The 22,777-nt window shown below is 42.1% G+C and overlaps 2 pseudogenes; one reads left to right on the forward strand and one right to left on the reverse strand.

The window, feature by feature from the left end:
- Positions 1–1,560: 1,560 nt before the first annotated feature.
- LOC141568070 (large ribosomal subunit protein eL28 pseudogene) lies at positions 1,561–5,388 on the reverse strand (annotated as a pseudogene).
- A 3,302-nt stretch (positions 5,389–8,690) lies between these two features.
- On the forward strand, positions 8,691–10,068 carry LOC109448429 (elongation factor 1-alpha 1; annotated as a pseudogene).
- Positions 10,069–22,777: the final 12,709 nt, after the last annotated feature.

Here is a 22,777-nt window from a genome sequence, read left to right on the forward strand (position 1 = left end):
TATCTAGCATACAAATGTGAGCTCCATGTCCTTAACTAGCCTAGCAGCATGGACAGATTGTGGAACCACTGAAGCAAGGTGGATTTGAAAATAAACAAGGCATTCCAAAGTCTCACTCAACATCACGCTCGCGGGGTCCTTGAGAGATGCAATGTGCTGCCTTCATGCCGTGCTCCCCCCAGCGTTTCTAATTAACTCAAGGACGGTGGGACCCTTGCAGGGCTGAGGGAAAAGAAGGCATGGGGAGGGAGCAGAAACTAGAGAGGTTTGGCCTTCCTTCTTAGTCTGCAGCTCCATTTAGCCACCCCAGACCAACTCTTTGCCTCAAAGAGAGGGGAGAAAAACCCCAAAACTTAACTAATTGCAAGTCTGTTCACTTAAACATCCAACCAACCCTGGGACCCAGCGAAATGATCAAGGTGTGACAATATGATGGATTATATCACAGCACTTACAGTCAGGTTCTAAGAATATTGACTTACAGAGGTGAATGCTCACAACAGATTGCAGACGGCAAAGCAGAATGTATAGGAAGTCCTCATTTTCATAATTATATAGGCAGACATAAATTATAAATATATTTGTAAATTACTCCCATACACACAACACATGCTTGTGTTACACATACATGTGAATTACTTACATATAAAAATTATGTGTACAAAGCACAGGGAGTGTAGATATGACCATATTCATAATGGGTACAATGGAAGGGAGGGTGATTTGGAATTTTGGGAAGAACACTATTTGCGTTTTTTCACAGTGTTTTACATTGATCATACGTTTCTTGTAAACAGAAAAATATATTAAGAAAAACAATCTTGTCTTTCCTCCTGTTTCCACGAGTATTGACATGGATAGTTAGAGCAAAACAACTCCTTCCAGCTGCCTCTCCTTCAACCTCAGATATGGCTCTATCATTCACACTAAGGCACTTCACCCAAGCTGGGGTGCTGGTCAAAGGCTGGGGTGCTGTTATAAGGTCAGCAGACCTGAGGCTCGGCTCCTCACCCCGAGCCTCCATCTCCATGAAGGCACAGCCCTGTAAGCCCTGTCAGATCACATCACTGGCCGTGGTTGCGGTGGACCTTGCTTCACCACATGTCCTGTGTATCAGCTTTGGCGGTGGGGGAAGTTGCTTTCAGTTCAGAGATGGCCTCAGCTAACTACTTTTGCTTGTCCTATTTGTCCTGCTCTCCCACAGAGATGGGAACACTTAATGGTCCAAAAAGAGCTCGGCCACATTTTACAACAACCCTGTTACATTCAAAGGTTACTTGGAATCAGAAAAAAATCTGTTTAAGTCCCAGGTTAGAGTCTCAGCCCTGTGTGCTGTGTGACTTTGAGCAAGTTACTTAACCTCTCTGAGCCTCACTTTACCCGTCTGTAAAATAGGATCCATGAGAAGGTTGTTGTGAGGATTAAGAAAGTCCATAGCCCAGTGCCTGACATCTGGTTGTCACTCGACACATGATGATCATTATTAACGTCTACTTCTGTCACTTACTATCTTTTTTTTTTTTTTTTTTTTTTTTTTTTTTTTTTTTAACGCTTTATGCTTTATTGCTTTGGGAGGGAGGTGCTCAGGAGTCTTGGTAGGGGGAACCCTCTTCTCTTCAGTGTCATGGGCTTCTGGCTGCGCAGGATGTCGCTGGCTCTGTGGATGGTGGCCATGCGCATGTCCGGACATCACTTGTTCTTGCGGATCCTGTGCCGGACGTTACTGAGGGTGACCCGGGCGTTCTTGTTGATGGTGGTCCACAAGTAGGAAGCGGCCGGCGGTCGCGGGCCCATCTCCGCTTCATGACGACCTCCACACCTTTGCCGTCTGCCGCTGGCTCCCCGCGCACCGTCTTGCGGTGAATCAGCCCCTGGAGAGGAAGGAGTTGCGGGGCCTTCAGCTTACGGGGCCCCCTGCTGTGTGTCTGCTTGTTCCTTTGGAGCAGGAAGCCCAAGCAGCTGAGCACCACCATCCATTGCAGATGCGCCGAAGCAACAGCTCCGCTCGTTGTGGCCACAGACGGAAAGCGCTCACCTACCAGCTTTTAACCTGAGGCTACAACTCTATTTTGCTGCGCCTCAAGCATTGCATTTATAAAGTAAAACCACAACAACAAAAACCAAACTTGCCTGCTTGACCCACCTGGGCTCGGGGTGAAGTTTAAGGAAGGTGAATGGGAGAAACGGTTATAAACCAAACCAATGGGAAGAACCCAGTACGTGCTTGGTCTTGGAGAGGAACCAGGAAGAAGATGAATGAGTCCTTTTCTGCGGATTGATTGCAAGAATGGCTCCGATTCTTCCTCTCCTTGCATACACGCCCCTCGGCAATGGGATTCTGTAGCTCCTCCCATGAAGAGGTGGAGTTTATTTCTCACACCTTGATTCTGTGACTTGCCTGTGCGTTGCAAACGGAGCCTTGAAAAATTCCCAAAGGATGAAGCTTTGCCCTTTCATGGTGCTCTGGGAATCCTCTGACCAGCACCGCGTGAATGAACCTCCTGAAGGATGAACAACACATGCTCTGAACTGTATTGTCGCTGCCAACAGCCATCCATCCGGCAGACATGTGAGGGGGTCGTGGAGCCTGAGCTGACTGCAGTGCAGGAGGCCGCCCGGGGAACACCGTACGGAGCAGCCGTCCCCTAGCCCAACGCTTTTACTCATAGACACACAACATTCTTCCACAGCTGCAAGGAAAATCACTCTTTGAGTTATTGTTCTCATTACTTACCAATCTGCAGTTTAAAACTATCATTCGTGTTCCATGTGCGTTTGAAAGCAACTGTTATAGTCCCAAGCACAGTGAAGGTGCTTGGTGAGTATTTATAGAGTATTAGGGACAGACGCACAGATGGATATTGTAGATCAAGACAGGATAAAAGGCGGGAGCAGGGAGTTCTCATGAAGAATACTTAGAACAGTGTTTCTCAACCTCAGCACTACTGACATTTTGGTCCAGATACTTCTTTGCTATGTGTGTGTGTGGGGGGGCACTGCCTGTGCTTTGCAGGATTTTTAGCAGCACCCCTGCCCTCTATACACTGGATACTAGTAGTAAATTAAACCTCCCCACAGTGCTGACAACCAGTAATGGCTCTATGCACTGTCAGATATCCCCTGGGAGCAAAAATGTTCCCCAAATTTCCACTGAATTAAGGGAGAAGTTTCCAAGCAGTTGTAGGGAAATGCACACAGCTTCTCAGGCAGAGGGCTTCATCCAAGGACCCATGAACAGGACTGAGAGGTCAGGAAGCTCTTCAGCTTATGCTTCTGTGGCCTGAATGCCAGAGTCATTGAGCCACTGGCCCCTGTCAAGTGTGAATCTCAGGCTTAAGGTGAAATGAGAACTGAACAATCTAGTTTGTGGTACACATTTCTCCTTTCTCTCCTGTCTCCTCCGGAGCCTGCCACCTCACCTTGTTCTTGGTATTTCTACCAGTCATTGGACAGAGGACATAAAAACCAAAGAAACTCTGGGGAGCCAACATTTCTATTTGCCTTACGGGTCTGGGGAAGGGAGAGGAAAGGAATCAAAATGGTCTTCGTGGGGCTTTCAGTCTCCTCAGTCCTTTGTCCCATTATAAAAAAGGTAATTAAGAATTAGCTTTATTTCCATGAACTGTGACATGTACCCAAATTACAGCAGGTCCTTACCACAAAGCAACTTGTTGCCAATTGTTTAGAAGAAGATGGTAAAATCAGAGCGATACATGATTTCCCTCACACAACATAGCAGAAATCAGTAGCTATTTGAGTACTTCTCCATCTCATAATCCAACCATCAATAAATCTCTGAATAAGACTGTGTTGTTACAAAGCCTTTCTCCATCAATGACATTTTAATATCCCCCGACACCATTACAGAGTGAAGATATTCCATAAACAAAAGACAATAAGCGCGCCTTGTCTAATAGCTTTTCTCTCCCACCATCCTAATGCAGGAGCTCTCACATTTATAATTCTTAGCAAAACAAAGTCTGCTTCCTGACTGTATAAACCACCCCCATATGGGTGTGGGAAATACACTAATGAGATGCCTGAATGTAAGCACGTTTCCAAAGATGTGGAGCACTAGATTCGTTTGTTTTTGTTGATGACCTCTGGACATTGGGGATAATGAAACACTATGGTCAGGGTTTTCTAGCAGGATGTGATTTCCAGGCTAACCATACATCCTGGCCTATGGAGCGATAATGAATATAGGTGACTGTATTAGTTTGCCACATTAGGCTATTAGTTCGCCATAACAAAGTACTCTAGACTGGGTGGCTTAAACAACAGAAATTTATTTTCTCACAGTTCCAGAGGCTTAGAAGGCCAAGATCAAAGTGTCAGCAGGGTTGGTTTCTTCTGAGGCCTCTCTCCTTGGCTTGCAGATGGCCGTCTTCACATGGCCTTCCCTCTGTGTGTCTGTGTCCTAATATCCTCTTATATGGGAACCAATTGTATTGCATTAAGCCCCACTCAATGACCTCATTTAACCTTAATGATTTCTTTAAGACTCTGTGAAATACAGTCACATTCTGAGAGACTGGGGTTTAGGACTTCAACACAGGGATTTGGGGTGGGTGGAGGTGGGTGGGTGGAAACACATTTCGGTCCACAGCAGTGAGTGTATAGCACACATCCTTTCTCTTCCATACGCACTTCCCCATCTGTGCAGAATGCCAGCTCCCCTTTGAGCATCAGCAAGTGTACCCATCTCTCAACTGCTGTGAGCATTGGCAGCTAATGGCTCAGAGTTGCTCCCTTCTGTGCAGAATTTTCCTTGTCCACGAGCTTCCTTGCTGGAGAAGTTGTGCCCCTCTCCTCTGACAGCTAATGACGGACTGATATGGGGGTACAAAGGGCTAGCCCCTTGCCTTAAGTTGGGACCGAGTCTGTGTTGCAGTTCACGCTTCAGAGCTCCCTGCTAACCAGGCGGACGCTAGACTCCAGCTGAGACCATATCCTTGCTCAGCTCCTTCCCCTGCCTTCTCCTGCTTCTCTCACTCCTCTTCGCCTGACAGTCACCCTCAATAAACCATGTGTACCCAAATCCTGTCTCAGCCTCTGCCTCTGCTTTTAAGGGACTTATCCTGAGAGTGTGAGTTTCAAAGAAATCACTCAAATGCACTTAATAGGAACACTCTCCAGAAGGTAATTTAGTTGTTCGTTGATGATTCAGAAGATACTCCATGACTGTGCAGTGTCTCTGAGCTCTTATTATAAACATCAATTATCTCTACAGGTGGGAAGAAATATCCTCGAACAGAGCACTCCTGTGGTGACAGGATGCAATTACCATTTTGATTTAACAGTAGCCGGAACCCAGTCTGTTTGGATCCAAATGAAGCCAAATCTGATGACACAGCCAGAGGTCAGAATGATACCTCCAGCTGCCATCGTGCACACCGATGGTCACAAGCCAAAGTCACTGTGTTCTTCCATGTGTAGCTTCTTGCTTTGATAGCATTTCACATAGTTCATCTCATTTATAGACAAATAGGATGTCGGTGCCGGAAGGGTCTGTAGTCATTCCTCTAACAGATGCTTAGAGCTCTGTGATAGGTTGAATTGTGTCCCCCAAAAGATACGTTGAAGTTCTAACCCTTGGAACCTAGGAGATGGCTTTGCTTGGAAACAGGGTTGTTGTAGATGTAATTATGATGAGGTCATACTGGAGTGGGTGGGCCCTGATCCAAAATGTTATACTTTTTAATTGTTTTGTTTTTGAAGTCATGGGACACCTGATTCTAGAACTTGACCAAATTTCATTCAAATTGATGATAAATACTTAGAAAGCCTCTTTTGATATTTCCTATTTCAGGGTAAAGAAGAAAAGCTACATGACATTGTGTAAAACGTTGTCTCATTCTATTGAAATAAGAACGACTAAAAGAACATATGGAAAAAAATATGGTAGCAAAATTAAAATGCAGCCCTTGGTCAGAAAATATGTGAAAGATACCTAGAAAATATTTCTTGAGGCTTAGAAGATATTAACATAAATTACACAGGTGGGAAATTTGCAATAGTTTGATAAAAGTTCAGATGTTACTAATGTGTCCCAGCTTACAGTGCTTATTAGGCTCTGTCAGAAATAAAACGTGGGGCTGCCCAGGTGGCTCAGGCAGTTAGAGCTCCATGCTCCTAACTCCGAAGGCTGCCGGTTTGATTCCCACATGGGCCAGTGGGCTCTCAACCACAAGGTTGCTGGTTCAACTCCTCGAGTCCCGCAAGGGATGGTGGGCTCTGCCCCCTGCAACTAAGGTTGAACTCGGCACCTTGAGCTGAGCTGCCTCCCGGATGGCTCAGTTGGTTGGAGTGCATCCTCTCAACCACAAGGTTGCCGGTTCGACTCCCGCAAGGGATGGTGGGCTGTGCCCCCTGCAACTAGTAATGGCAACTAGACCTGGAGCTGAGCTGTGCCCTCCACAACTAAGACTGAAAGAACAACAACTTGAAGCTGAACAGCACCCTCCACAACTGAGATTGAAAGGACAACAACTTGACTTGGACTTGGAAAAAAAGGCCTGGAAGTACACAGTGTTCCCCAATAAAGTTCTGTTCTCCTTCCCCAATAAAATCTTTAAAAATAAATAAATAAATAAATAAATAAAATGCAAGAGCTATTTTTTAATGAGCCATGGAAGGAAAGATGAACTTGATAAGATAATAGTCTCAACAGTAATGAGTTTTTGAATAAAACCAGTGTTTGATGAAAACAAAAATCAAAAAACCTGTTAGCCATCAAGCATCATCTATTTTGATTTGAGAGGGGAGCAGAAAGGATTTTGGGGTGAAAATATTGAGCATCCCCCAAAAAATGCATGCACCATTGTTTCAGAAGCTAGGTGTTGCAGAAAAAGGTGAAAACCAGAAATGCTCCATTGATGTAGTTCATTGAATAAGGACATTTAAAAGGATGAGCAGGAAAATCATTTGACTACACAGAAGTTCACTGATTGTCTAGTGGCAAAGTTCGTATAAGAGCTTCTAAGTTAAAGATAAATTACACAGTTTACAAGACAAATGTTTCAAATTTGGGAGCCTCTTCTGGAAAGATAAGTGACTATCAGTAGAATTAACAAACAACAGAGGAAGGCTCAGGCTGGCAGAAAGGCAAGAAACAAACATGGATGGGTAAACCAACAAGGTTCACTTATGCATGGGGAGAAAATTTGGCATAGTCAATTCACTGCAAAAAGATTAGAGACATTAATTGAGCCACAAAGAGCTGTAAACTTGTGCACCAAATCTTCTCCCAGAGCTACACAGTGTCAGATGACAACAACTGATTGAGTGAGGATTCTCAGAACTTCTAGAAGCCTAACTGTCTCTCTGGCTCCAGATGTACATAGTAAGTTCTGCATTAGAACCAGAAATACCTCATCAGTCTCAGCTAATTAATGATATGTGCTATTATTACAGGTCTTTGTACTTTCAGCCATGAACACAGCTTTCTGTGTCCCTCCCCTCTGCCTCTCCAGGCTAACACAGCCTTGTCCAGACACATCCCTGAATGTAGCGCTGTCCATCTGCCTTTGGATTAAGAGGGAGTTGAGAGAGCTAATAACCAAATGCAATCAATGTGTTATCCTCGTGTGGATCTTAGCTCATACAGACCAACTGCAAAGGACATTGGTAACAACTGGGCAAATCTGAATATGGATTGGGTACTAGGTGACATAAAGGAGTTATAGTTCATTTTGTTAGGTATAATAATAGTATAATGGTTATGGAGGAGGGTACCTTATTATTAGAGATGCATATGAAAATATATGAGGTAAAATGTCATTGTCTATAATTTATTGTGAATACTTTGGCAAAAAGTTACATGAAGCAAATCTGACAAAATGTTAAGAATGGTTAAGTCTAGGTAATGGGTATGTGGCAGATCATTATATCATTTTTTCCTACTTTTTTGTATGTTTGAAAATGTTCATAAAATTTTTTATAATAAATAAAAAATTACACTAACACAATATGTACCATCAAAGTGAAAATGATGTTTGAGCATTGAGGAAGAAAGCAAATATTTTTTGGAATAAAATATATGCAGAGAATATTTTTAAAGTTTCCATTGTTATATTACTTTACTGATAAAAGAAATACAGTTGGGTCATCTACCAACTTTCTCCCTGCCTTACTTAAAATGAAGATTTGGGAAAACAATGTACTATAAAAATAATACTACGAAAATTTGGGAAAAACAATGAACAATCCAAAAAGGAAATAAAGAAAACATTTTCATTTACAATAGCATTAAAAAGAATGAAATACTTAGGGATAAATCTAACAAAGGAGGTGAAAGACTTGAATGCTAAAAATAACAAAACATTATTGAGAGAAATTAAAGTACACAGAAATAAATGAAGAGATCTTGTATTCATAGATTGGAAAACTTAATATTTTAATATGTTAATACTATCTAAAGCAATCTACAGATTCAGTGCAATGCCGAAAAAGAATCCCAATGGCATTTTTCATAACAATAGAAAAATTTATCTTAAATTCATATAAACTCTCAAAGGACCTCAAATCGCCAAAACAATTTTTAAGTAGAACAAAGTTGGAAGACTCACACTTCTTGATTTCAAAACATTACAAAGCTACAGTAATCACAACAGTGTGGTCTTTTTTTCACAACAAGTTTGCCACCTGAACATAGGTGTAGTGAAAACCACTGCTGACTCGAACCCAAAATGGGAAAGGAAAAGACACACATCGACATCGTTGTCATTGGACACGTAGATTCCGGCAAGTCTACCACTACTGGGCATCTGATCTACAAATGTGGTGGGATCGACTAAAGAACCATCGGAAAATTTGAGAAGGAGGCCGCTGAGATGAGAAAGGGCTCCTTCAAGTCTGCCTGGGTCTTGGATAAAGTGAAAGCTGAACGCGAGCATGGTGTTACCATTGGTATCTTCCTGTGGAAATTTGAGACCATCAAGTATCATGTGACCATCGCTGATGCCCCAGGACACAGAGACTTTATAAAAAACATGATTCCAGGCACATCTCAGGCCAACCACGCTGTCCTGATTGTTGCTGCTGGTGCAGGAATGTGAAGCAGGTCTCTCCAAGAATGGGCAAACCCGTGAGCATGCCCTTCTGGCTTACACACTGGGTGTGAAACAACTAATTGCGGGTGTTAACAAAATGGATTCCACTGAGCCGCCTTACAGCCAGAAGAGATACGAGGACATTGTTAAGGAAGTCAGCACCTACATTAAGAAAATTGGCTCCAACCCTGACACAGTCGCATTTGTGCCAATTTCTGGTTGGAATGGTGACAACATGCTGGAGCCAAGTGCTAACATGCCTTGGTTCAAGGGATGGAAAGTCACCCGTAAAGATGGCAATGCCAGTGGAACCACACTGCTTGAAGCTCTGGATTCCATCCTGCCACCAACTCGTCCAACTGATAAGCCTTTGCATCTGCCCCTTCAGAATGTCTACAAAATTGGTGGTATTGGTACTGTCCCTGTGGGCCGAGTGGAGACTGGTGTTCTCAAACCCGGCATGGTGGTCACCTTTGCTCCAGTCAGTGTTACAGCTGAAGTCAAGTCTGGTGAAATGCACCATGAAGCTTTGAGTGATGCTCTTCCAGGGGGCAATGTGGGCTTCAATGTCAGGAATGTGTCTGTCAAAGATGTTCGTCGTGGCAATGTGGCTGGTGACAGGAAACATGACCCACCAATGGAGACAGCTGGCTTCACTGCTCAGGTGCTTATCCTGAACCATCCAGGCCAAATCAGAGCTGGAGAAGCACCTGTGCTAGATTGTCACACAACTCACATTGCTTACAAATTTGCTGAGCTGAAGAAGATTGATCGTTCAGGGAAAAACCTAGAAGATGGTCGAACTTTCCGAAATCTGGTAATGCTGCCATTGTTGACATGGTTCCTGGCAAGCCCACGTGTTGAGAGCTTCTCTGACTACACCCCTCTGAGCCGTTTTGCTGTTCGTGACATGAGACAGACAGTTGCTGTGGGCATCATCAAAGCAGCGGACAAGAAAGCAGCTGGAGCTGGCAAGGTCACCAAGTCTGCCCAGAAAGCTCAGAAGGCTAAATGACTATTATCCCCAATACCTGCCACCCAGTCTTAATCAGTAGTGGAGGAATGGTCTCAGAATTGTTGGTCTCAATTGGCCATTTAAGTGTAATAGTAAAATACTGGTTAATGATTACAATGCATCGTAAAACCTTCAGAAAGAAAGGAGACTGTTTTGTGGACCATTTGTTTTTTTGTGTGGCGGTTTTTAAGTTATTAGTTTTTAAAATCAGTACTTTTTAATGGAAACAACTTGACCAAAAATCTGTCACAGAATTTTGAGACCCATTGAAAACAAAGTTTAATGAGAAAGCAAACAAACAAACAAACAAACAAAAGCAGAAAACCCAGTGTGATACTGGCATAAAGACAGACAAATAGACGATGGAATAAAACAGAGAGCCTAGAAATAAACCCTTGTGTATACGATCAAGTGTTGTTTGACAAGGAGGTCAAGACCACTCAATGGGGAAAGAATAATCTCTTCAACAAATGACTTTGGGAAAACTGGGTACCCATATACAAAAGAATGAAGTTGGACCCTTATCTTACACCATATACAAAAATCAACTCAAAACCAATCAAAGATCTAAACTTAAGGCCTAAAAAATAATATTCTTAGAAGAAAATATAATGGAAAATCTCATGACGTTGGACTTGGCAATGATTTCTTGCATATGACACCAAAAGCACAAGCAACAAAAGCAAAAATAGACAATTGAAACTACACCACATTAAAAAATTTTGTTCTGCAAAGGACACTCAAAAGAGTAAAAAGGCAATCTATGGAATAAGAGAAAATATCTGAAAATCATACATCTGATAAGGAGTTAATAATATCCAGAATATATAAAGAATTCTTACAACAACAAAAATTCAAATAACCCAATTAAAAAATGGGCAAAGGACTTGAACAAGTATTTTTCTAAAAATTATATAGAAATGGCCAACAAGCATATTAAAAGATGCTCAACATCACTAACCATCAGAGAAATTTAAATCAAAACCACGAGATAACACCTTACACTCATTAGGATGGCTACTATTAAAAAAAATAACAAGAAAATAAGTATTGATGAGGATGTGGAAAAATTAGAACCCCAAAGCACTGTTGGTAGGCTTACAAACTGATGCAACTGCTATGGGAAACAATCCAAAGATTCCTCAAAAAATTAAAAGTAGACTTACTGTATTGTCCAGCAATCACACTTTTGAGTATTTATCCAAAAGAATTGAAATCAGAATCTCAAAGAGATATTTGCACACTCATGTTTGTAGTGGCACTATTCACAATAACTAAGAGAGAGAAGCAACCCAAACATTCAACAATTGAATGCATAAACAAAATGTGGTATGTACATACAATAGAATATTATTCAGCCTTAAAAAGGAAGGATATCCTATCACACGCTACAACATGGATGAAACTTGAAGACCTTATGCTAAATGAATAAGCAAGTCACAAAAAGACAAATAAGATTTGTAATATTCTATTTATATGAAGTATCTAAAGTACAGTTGTCCCTCCTTATCCGCAGGTTTCGCATCCATGAATTCAAAAATATTTTCGCTCTGTGGTTGGGAATTCGTAGATGTGGATGACGGACTGTATGCCTTGTTCTATGCCATTTTCTATAAGGGACTTGAGCATCTGTGGATTTGGGTATCTGTGGGGTGTCCTAGAACTAATCCCCCATGGATACTGAGGGACGACTGTAGTCAAATTCATGGAGACAGAAAGTAGAAAGGTAGTTACCACTGGCAGTGGGGAGGGGGAGAAGAGGATTGTTTGACAGGTATCCATTTTCATATTTTCAAGATGAAAATATTCTGGAGGTCTGTTTACAGCAATGTGAATATAGTTAACATTACTGAACTATACTCTTAAAATTGGTTAAGGTGACAAATTTTATGTTATGCTTGTTTTTACCACAATAAAAAAATGAGGGGGAAAAAACTTGGGAACAGAACTGTCAAACTGCTTAAATCTTCCAAATGAAGTATTTCAGTAGGTTTTGAACTGAAACACTTTGTTAAATATATAAGAACACAACACCCTCTGCTTAGTCTGCAAGAACATCAGGGAACATACTGTGTTTCCCTGAAAATAAGACCGCGTCTTATAATATGGTTTGCTCCAAAAGACATATTAGAGCTTATGTTCAGGAGATGTCATCCTGAAAAATCATGCTAGGGCTTATTTTCTGGTTAGGGCTTATTTTCAGGGAAACACGGTAGTGATTTACTTGCCAAGTGTCAACACGAATTTTTGCATAATTGTGGTAGAAGAGATGGAAAAATGAATATCATGATTTAGGAGAACACCTCCAGTGATGTCCTTACTGCATTTACTTTCTGTGACAAGTCTTTTTCAGTGATGACATTAATCAAAACCAAGTGTTGAAAGAAACAGATCTTCAAATTATATTATCACACAATGTTAAGTCAATTAAAAAAATTGAATTATGTTTAATTCAAAATACTACTAATAAACATATTTTAATGCTATCTTAATGAGAACTATTCATTACAACAAACTATTGACCTGTTAATACAATTATAAAAATATCTATTAAATATTTGCTATTTAATAGATAAATAGCATTCATTCTTTTAAAATGTCTTTGATTGGGCCGGCCCGGTGGCTCAGGCAGTTAGAGCTCCGTGCTCCTAACTCCGAAGGCTGCCGGTTCGATTCCCACATGGGCCAGTGGGCTGAACCACAAGGTTGCCAGTTCAATTCCTCGAGTCCCGCAAGGGATGGTGGGCTCTGCCCCCTGCAACTAAGATTGAACACGGCACCTAGAGCTGAGCTGCCGCTGAGCTCCCGGATGGCTCAGTTGGTTGGAGCATGGGCTCTCAACCACAAGGTTGCCAGTTCAATTCCTCGAGTCCCGCAAGGGATGGTGGGCTGTGCTCCCTGCAACTAGCAACGGCAACTGGACCTGGAGCTGAGCTGCGCCCTCCACAACTAAGACTGAAAGGACAACAACTTGACTTGGAAAAAAGGCCTGGAAGTACACACTGTTCCCCAATAAAGTCCTGTTCCCCTTCCCCAATAAAATCTTTTTAAAAAAATAAATAAAATAAAATAAAATGTCTTTGATTGCAGCTCAAGTCTTTTGACTGATGGGCTGCTCGTATGGAACAACTTTGGGGGTCATTGCTGTAACGTTCAGGAGCCTCTTCACACTTAGCAGCCCTGGAGAACCCTGTCTAATCCTTCCAGGAATTCTGGACCAGATGTATGAAAAGGCTGTGACAGAAAGGGAAGAAAGGAAAGGGGAGTACTGGAGTTAGGAAGGAAAGAAGAAAGACCTTTCTTCTAATTTGATTTTCAAATTTTCCCCATTATCAAGAACACTGTACAGTAGAGCTTTCTGTGATGAAGGAAATGGCCTTAATCTGTGCTGTTGGATGTAGTAGCTACTAGCCACTGAACACTTGATATGTGCCTACAGTGGCTGAGGAACTGAATTTTAAATTTTGTTTAATTTAAATTAATTAAAATTTAAATAGGTACATATGACTGATGGCTACTGGCTTGGACAGTGCAGTGCTAGAAAGAAACCACAGCCAAACATGCCTAAAATGTCTAGTGACTGAAGGAAAATATGAAACGTGTGAACATAGTCGTGGAGAACAGCACATGTGTTAAATGAAGAAGTAAATTGGTGCAGGGATGTAGAGATGGCATAATCTGAACGATGTAGGAGTCTGAATTATCCCAAAGTGGTCTTACATTTTCTTTCTTACCTTGATGGAAGATTTATAGTTTCTATTTTGTTGCAGAATGGCAATGCAACTTACGTTTCCCAGTTTACCTGCCTAAAAAAGCTGTATGCAATATTCTTTTTGCCAGTTTAATTATACTTCATAGTTTCAAATTATTTTTCCTTTGGGAAGTTGCAGGCAGGGAGCTATGCACCCCTCTTCCTTTATCCTGTACCCTAGGCTTATTCTTTCATCAGTGCAAATGCAGCAACTTCAGTCTTTCTCTCTCCACGGATGTAGACGGCCACTAGATTTCAACTTCTCTTTTCCCCTTTGTTAAGCCTCCTCCTCCAAAAAGTATCTCCTCAAATGCTGACATAAAATTTATTTAAAAGCAAGCAATGTGTTTTGTTCTCCAGTTGTAGATAAAGGCTTGTGAGAGAAATACTACCTAACATAACACAAGAAACTCACATATGTTAGGGAAAGAAATCAATTAGTGAACTGGGGAGGCCCTCGGCTCCTTCCCTATGAGGGAGAGGATGATTGAAGAAGGGAAACCACTGGTTCCATTGAAAAAGGGGTGCAGATGGCAAATGTTTTTTGAAAGCATATTGTGGGAATAAAGAAGAACCACATTTTCAGTCATCATCACTCTGCCTTGGGCCAAATGGCAAGAACAAACTGAAATCAGTGGTTGGGATGCTTGAAGCGCTGGGCTGTGGAGTTTAAAATGACTCAGCGATGACTTGGCTGTATAGGGACATTGTAAATTCTAGGAGGACAGGGACCAACTACAATATATTTCCCATCTGTTGCTGGTAGTCTCTAGCACGCTGCCAAGCACATGGAGTTTAAGTGTCTGTTGGAAAAGTGAAAGACTATAACTCTTGAAAACCTATTTAAATCTTGGAGCACTGCCTAAGCAGTGAGCATTTTCTTTTCCTCTTGAACAAGTGGTTGAGAAAATTAACTAATTAAAAACTTCCTGGGATGATATTGCCCTCCAGCCTTTGCTCCTCACTGATGAGACCTTAGATTGAAGAGCTCTTCTTCAAGTCTTATGGCAACAGGCAATTGCTAATGAAAATCAGTGTTAACTACAGGAGCACTTTGGAAATTAACATAAGAAGGCTTTCCATGTAAACTCAGAATTTTCACTTGTCAGAGCAAGACATTATGAAGAAAAATGATAACATTTTATTGAAAGATATTAATGAATAGCTAAATAAATACAGAGAAGTGCCATGTTTGTGACTGGGGAGATGCAAGGCCATCAAGGTGTCAATTTTCCCAGAATCAAGCTATAAATACAATGTAATTCCAGAAAAAAATTCCAATAAAATTATCCTGAAACCCAACAAGCTGATTTGGACATTTATATGGAAGAGTAAAGAGCCAAGAGTAGCCAAGACACTCTTGACAGAAAAGAACCAGATCATGGTGATATTGCAGTTTGATACTGCCATGAGGAGATAAAACTAGACTGACAAACATAAGAGAAGTCCAGAAACAGAAGCACAGGTCCATGGAAATGTAAGATGTGTTTGGGGGTCATTGCATGAGGAGGGAGTGATGGACTGGTCGATAAATGGATTCGTGGCCCCATGATAGACTTTATGCTCTATGCTTTCACCTCCACTCACCCATCACTCTGGATGATCATTGCTTTGTTCTCTTTCTGTCTCTTCCACAAACTTGTCAGCATTGAGGGTGTCTTATTCCCCCTCTTTGCATCACCTCACACAACGTCCAGTACATAGTAAGGGCCTCAACAAAACTCAGTTCCATCTTTTATGAAAATTTGGCATCTACTCCACGGGGCCACTGTAAGAAATAAGAGACAGAATTTAAGTAGATCTGTTAGAGCTGTGCTTTGCGTAGATTGAGCACCCCCAAATGGTCATCATAACAGTTAGTTTATTGAGTCCTATTATGTGTCAGGCACTGCACTAAACTCTTCATAAGAATTATCTCAATTTAATCCCTGTAGCAATGCCATGAGCCATTGAGAGACTCTAGAGACTTTGTCCAAGGCCATATGCTAGTAGGTGGGAATTGAGGCTTCAAACCTAAACTGTATGGTTTCCATCGGCATTCCAATGTAATCATAACCCTCATAGTACACTATGTTTCATACCAGTGCCTTAGTTTTGTGTAGAAGACCACAACAAGTATTTGTGGCATGGATAAGCTCATGAGTGACCCTGAGTCCTCTCAAAACGTCTTTGAGATTTCTGTCTTATTGCATCTTGAAGGAGCTCTGGTTAGCTGGAGGGGTAACAAGTGTGATCCATCTTATCTCCAAGTATGTAAGAGAAACAAGGTGTTAAGGAAGGAGAGCACCCCTCAGTCACCAGGAGAGATAAGACAGGCACCTGCAATTCCTGGCCACTGCGCTGTACGTGTATCCCTGGCCTGGCTGGGGGCGTCTGAGTGCTGGGCTGACAGGGGAGGCTGGCTGGAGCATCAGCTGCCTGAGCCCATGACCGCTTGGGATTCCTACTCCCAAACTGTGCCTAAACCACAATGAGCTATCACCCTACTCCTACAGCTATCAGCATGCTTACAGTAAGTCGTGACAACACCAAATACTGGTGAGGATTCAGAAAAACAAGATCACTCAGACATTGCTGTCAAGAATGTACAGTGGCACAGCTGCTCTGGAAAACAGTTTGGCAGTTTCTTAAAATATAAACAGGCACCTATCATATGACCCAGCAATTGCACTCTTGGGCATTTATCTCCCGAGAAATGAAAACTTGTTCACACAAGAACTTGTACACAGTTCTATTTGTAATAATGCCCTTCAGTGGGTGAATGGGTAGACAGGTCCTGGTGCATCCATACCATGGAATACTATGCAGCACTAAAGAGGGATGGCAGTCCATACACTCAACGACCTGCATGAATCTCCAGACCTTTATGCCAAGTGATAAAAACCGCTCCTACAAACTTACATGTTATACAGTTCTATCTACAAATATCCTTGGCAGGACAAAATTACAGAAGTGGAGAATAGATTAATGGTTGCCAGGTGCTCAGAGGGGGGTAAAGATGGGAGGGAGGTGGTGTGGCTGCAGAAGGGAAGCAAGAGGGGTCCCTGTCGTGATGGAACTGCTCTCTATCTTGACTATGTCAGTACCCTGGTGTGATATTGTACCATAGTTATTATTGGGGAAACAGAATGAAGGGCATATCAAACTTCTCTGTATTATTTCCTGCATCTGCATGTGAATCTAGAATGATCTCGGTATAAAAAGATTTAATTAAAAAAGAAAAGCAGTCCCATGATTTCTTTTTAAAATGTTTTTACTTTTGTACTTCTTTAAACCTACATATAATTTTACATAAATGCATAGTGTTTACTTCAAATGCAGTCTTTTTTGTCTTTTCCTTTCTTGCCCCTTCCCTTCTTCCTTCTAAAATCTTTACCCACATCACCCCCCACCTTTAACTGCTGTTAACTGCCTTCTATGGAACAAAGGACCCACAGGTGATGTTAGTAGTTAGACTGGGGAAAATATCAATAATGCAGATGACAGAGTTAATATCGTTAATATTCAAAGAGGTCTTACAAATTCACAAGGAAAAGATCAACCACCCAATGGAAAATAATGGGCAAAGATTTGAAGAGATGGTTCAGGGAAGGGCAAATTCAGAGTCAAGCTATAAGTGACAAGAGGCTGAAACTCACCAGCAACCAGGGCAATGCAAATTCAAGTAACAATGAATATCACTGTATACCCATTAAATTGGGGGGAAAAAATCACTGCCAGAGATGTTAGGCCCAAAGCACTTTCACTTGTTGCTGTGGAAATGTGAATTATAAACAGCAATCTGGTACATCTATCATAATTTAAAAAACATATGTATTCTTTAAAAATTCTTTGAGCCATGCACTTAAGAATTATGTACTTGACTGTATGTAAGTTATGCCTGAGTAAAAAGGAAATTTGTAAAATACATCTACCTATGTCTTAGTAACACTCTTCTGGAAATCTATCCCATGAACTAAAATCACCAGTCTGTACAAGACCACATTGGTCCTGAGATGTTTATTACACCATTGTTTGTTGTGCCAAAAAAAACCTAGGAATAGAATAAGAAATGCCACATGTGGAGGCATGTTTGAACATGGCATAATCACGCTGTAGAGTATTGTGCAGTCATTAAAGGGAGTATGTCCGAGTTGTGCAGATGACTTGGTGATATTTTCTCAAGTATTGTTGAGTAAGAAAAGCTAGATATAAAAAAGCATGTAAAACGTGACCCTCTTTTTATAAAGTAATTGTCAAGGAACCTTGCATATGTGTCTGTATATACCCATCCATGTATATATCCTTGAGTTGCTTTTTTCCCACTGATTTTTTTAAAATAAATTTTATTGGAGAATAGAGTGTTTCTCCAGGGCCCATAAGTTCCAATTAGTTGTCCTTCAGTCTAGTTGTGGAGGGTGCAGCTCAGCTCCAAGTCCAGTCACCGTTTTCAATCTTTAGTTGCAGGGGGCACAGCCCACCATCTCATGTGGGAATTGAACCAGCAACCTTGCTGCTGAGAGCTTGCGCTCCAACCAGCATGAGCCATCGGGCCGCCCCTCTGGAAACTCAGCAGCAGCTTGTTGTCTTCAATCTAGTTGTGGGGGAGGGGGGGTGCAGCTCACTGGCCCATGTGGGAATCGAACCGGCAACCCTGTTGTTCAGAGCTCGGGCTCTAACCAGCTGAGCCATCTGGCCGCCCGCACACTAATTATTTTAAATGTTGAGGAGCTTATCAAGTTGAAGGTAATCTGAACCTTCTCCCATTTTCCATACTGTGCATAAACACATCTAACTCCATTTGGGGAGCTGGTAAATTAACCCCACTGACCCCTCACCAACTCTCCAGGTTTTGGGGATTCACAAGCTAGGAAAATTTCCTTGGCAGCACACGAATATCTGTGTTAACCCTGCCCACTTCCTAGTGGATCAAATGCAGCAGTTTTAGTGACTTAATGTCACCCACAAACAGCAGAGCCTTCTGGAATGGAATCCTGTTGCTAAATTGTCTACCCTGCACTCTCTCCCCATGGCATCTGTTTGCACTGTCTCCTTATGGAGCCATCCCATTTCCCAACGCCACTTAAAATACATTCTATTTAAAGGTGTTTTCAAACATTTAGGAGTGATCTGGGGGTAATAACGTAATCATGATACCTAACGTCTGTTGAGCCTGGCACATGGTAAGGGTTCCATAAACGTCAGCCTCTGAGTGGCAGTTGGAGGAGGGAAGGATAACGGAGAGGAAGAAGGGGAATGAGGCCAAAGGTGGAGCCAGCAGCTGTGGAAAGAGGGGATGCTTCCAGCCCCTTCCCACAGACCCCTCAGGTTTAAGGTGCCCTTCTTGCATTTAATCTTATGAAGAGGTCTCAGAATAGAGGCCAACTTTCTCCTTGCCTTAGGGAGAAGATATTTAACCTCAAGAAACATTTTTTAATTAATTTTTTAAATTATTATAAAATTAATCAAAATGCTACTACACACCTATTAGAATGGCCAAAATCTGGAACACTAACACCAAGTGCTGGTGGGGATGTAGAGCAACAGGAACTCTCATTCATTGCTGGTGGGAATGCAAAATGGTGCAGCCACTTTGGAAGACAGTTTGGGGGTTTCTTACAAAACTAAATAGACTTTTACCATATGATCCAGCAATTGTGTTCCTTGGTATTTACCCAAAGGTGTTGAAAACTTATGTCCACAGAAAAATCTGCCCATGGATGTTTATAACAGTTCTATGATTATCAAAATTTGAAAACAACCAAGATCTCTTTCAGTAGGTTAATGGATAAATAAATTGTGATACTACCTCCAGGCAATGGAATATTATTCAGCCCTAAAAGGAAATGAGCTATCAAGTCATGAAAAACATGGAGAAAGCTTAAACGCATGTTACTACTAAGTGAAAGAAGGCAATCTGAATAGCTACATACTGTATAGTTTCAGATGCATGACATTTTGGAAAAGACAAAACTATGGAGACAATAAAAGGGTCAGTGGTTGCCAGGGGTTGGGGAGAGAGAGAGATGAATAGGCAGAGCACAGAGGATTTTTAGGGCAGTGAAACTATTCTGTATGGTACTGTAGTGGTGGACACATGTCATTATACATTTGTTCAAACCCATAGAATATACAACACCGAATGTAAGCTATGGACTTTGGGTAATAATGATGTATCAATATGGGTTCATCAGTTGTAACAAATGCACCACTCTGGTGAAGGATGTTAATAATGGCAGAGGCTGTGCATGTGTGGGAGCAGGGGGTATATGGAAACTCTACATTTTCTGCTTGATTTTGCTGTGACCCTAAAACCATATTTCAAAGCCACAGAACGCAGGAGTGCAAAATTGAAATTTCCTTTGTTTTCTAAAAAGAAACAGTCATCTTGAACCTCAGTAGCAGACACTGTTGATGGCCCTGCATAGTCCCTCAGCATTCATTGTTCCAGTAGAGGGTAACCCTATAGCTTCTGATTGTACCTCTTTCCCTAGGGGCTTTCTCTGGCCACTCCTGATGGATAGGGCAGGCTGGAAAGACCAGGGAACCAACTTAACCAATGACTGATCCAGCTTCCTTGTTCTCATTGATGGTGGGTGAGGGCTCCAAAGGTGTTTTGCGCAGGCTCCCAGACGTTTCTGTTTGAGCTCCCATTGTCCACATCAGTAATCTGCTCATCAACACAGTCTTAATGGGCTGCCTTCCTTTTGCATCTCTTTCCCCAACTCCCTTACCAGTCTTTTCAGTGACCACCTCCCAAATAAGCCACTTGCACTTAAATCTTTCCTCAGGGTCTGCCTTTGGGGTAGCCTAAATCAAGAAAGCCCCCTTTCTACCTAAATACATAAAACTTAATACAGTCATGTGCAGGCCATTTCAAATTTAAATTCAGTCCATTTAAGATTCCCTGCCCTACCCCCCAACCCCACCCACTCCATGTTTCTGCAAATGTGTGTCTCTAGGTTCTTAGGGTTGAAGGGGGTGGGAATGAGGGAGTGTTTGGCGGTGCCACGGTGCTGTCTGGGGCAGTGAGTGTGGGAGGCCTCCCAGCTGGGCACAGGTCACAGGTACAGTAGGAGAAGCAGGAAAGGGGAGGTTTTGTTTACATCTTGCAATTACTGTCCCACCATACACCATCACAAGGAGTGGGTGTCTTTTATGTAACTAAAGGCTGCACAGAATGAGGCCATGAAAGCATTGTGAACGACCTGGAACAAACAAACATCCTAGGAGTGGAATTTTGGATTAAACCTTTGGAAACAGAGCTGAATTCTATCATGTAAAGTTTCCAGCTGCTCTTTAAACAAGCTGGTTTTAAGTGCTCCCCTCTCTAGCCCTTCCCTGCCTCCCCCACCAATATAACCCCTTTTGTGGTTGAATGGGCTGAGCACCCCAATGCTGGTGAGAGGTTTCCCAAAGCCACTTCAGATAGAAACATGAAATGCAAAGACAGACCTTGAAAAGTTCAGGTCACTTCAATATGACCTTGAGGTACAGGTCACTAAGATGAATACGAAGCTCTGCACTTGGGTGACACGTGTTGACCCTTGGGTCTCACCACAGAGTGACTTGGCTGGGCCATTATGTTATGGAAACTCCATGCCAGTATCTTTAGGTCTTTTCTCTTTGGATTGGGTTGATTTCTAGAGGGGGAAAAAACAAGCTTGTCTAGCCCCAAGGAGATGACCCTGGCTACCAAAATTCAGGGGACAAGAGGAGGACGAGGGTTGGCGTGTCAACATTCAGTACGTGGACAGATTTTTGCTTATTTTTCAGTCTTCAATATGGTACCTCTTTTTCTCAGCGGTGTCTGGTGTCTCCACTTTGTTCTCTCTGGGGGAAAATCCTTCAGTCTTTGGATGGATAATCTGGGTGTCTATTTGCTTGGGACCAGACTTTCAATTGCATTCTGTTGTCAGCCTCACCCTCGTCCTGCCCCCACTAATGCCTGAAACTTTTGGGAGTTCTGCTGAGCAAAGGAAGTTGTTTCTTGGATTTCTCCACTGCTGACTTTAGATTCCACTTTCCTGTGTTTCCTAGTTCAGGTACTTATCCTAGGGCTACCCAGCTTCCAAAATATGGCTGCCATTTCCTCTCCTGCTATCTTCATTCTAATGGTTTACGTGTTTTACAAAGCCTTTTGTTATTGTTTCTCAGGTAGGTTTAGGAGATAATTTGTGTGTTCAGTCCATTATTTTGAGTTAGGAAAATCTCAATTTACTTCTTCTTACTAAATATTTCTTAAAATAGTCCAGTCTTGGAGTTGTCATTGGCCATAGTATACTTCTCTAGCCCCATGGGGCACTGATTATCAGTCCTGCCTGGCCCTTCAGAATCACCGGTGGAGCTTATTGAAACATATAGGCACCCAGGCCCCACCCCCGAGGTAACTGATTTTCAGACCTAGAGTGGGGTTTAGGAATCTGCATTTTAAAATGTGCTTTAGAGGCTGTTTGAGAACCATTGCAGTGGAGAAACTCCCTGTACAACCCCTGACAGATGGTTAACCAGATCTTAGTTCACACCTTCATTGGCAGGATGTGCAAATTATTAGATGGTTCTGAATATTAAGAAGTGATTTAATATGCACAACCCAAATCTGTATTCTGGGGAGCTTTCCATCATTGTAGTTGCGTTTCTTGATTATACCTCACGTGCACGGTCACTATTCATATGACTAGCCTTCAAATATTGAAGGCAGTTACTGTTTTCGCATCTCCCTTTGGCCTCCTCTTTGTTTTTTAAATTTTTTATTGGGGAATGTTGGGGAACAGTGTGTTTTTCTAGGGCCCATCAGCTCCAAGTCAAGTCATTGTCCTTCATTGGAATTCAGTCTAGTTGTGGAGGACGCAGCTCAGCTCTAAGTCCAGTTCCAATTTTCCATCTTTAGTTGCAGGGAGCACAGCCCACCATCCCATGTGGGATTTGAGCTCATGTTAGAGCTCGCACTCTAACCAACTGAGCCATCGGCTGCCCGCA

Source organism: Rhinolophus sinicus, linkage group LG13, assembly GCF_036562045.2.
Source record: "Rhinolophus sinicus isolate RSC01 linkage group LG13, ASM3656204v1, whole genome shotgun sequence".
In the NCBI taxonomy this organism is placed as follows: Eukaryota; Metazoa; Chordata; class Mammalia; order Chiroptera; family Rhinolophidae; genus Rhinolophus; species Rhinolophus sinicus.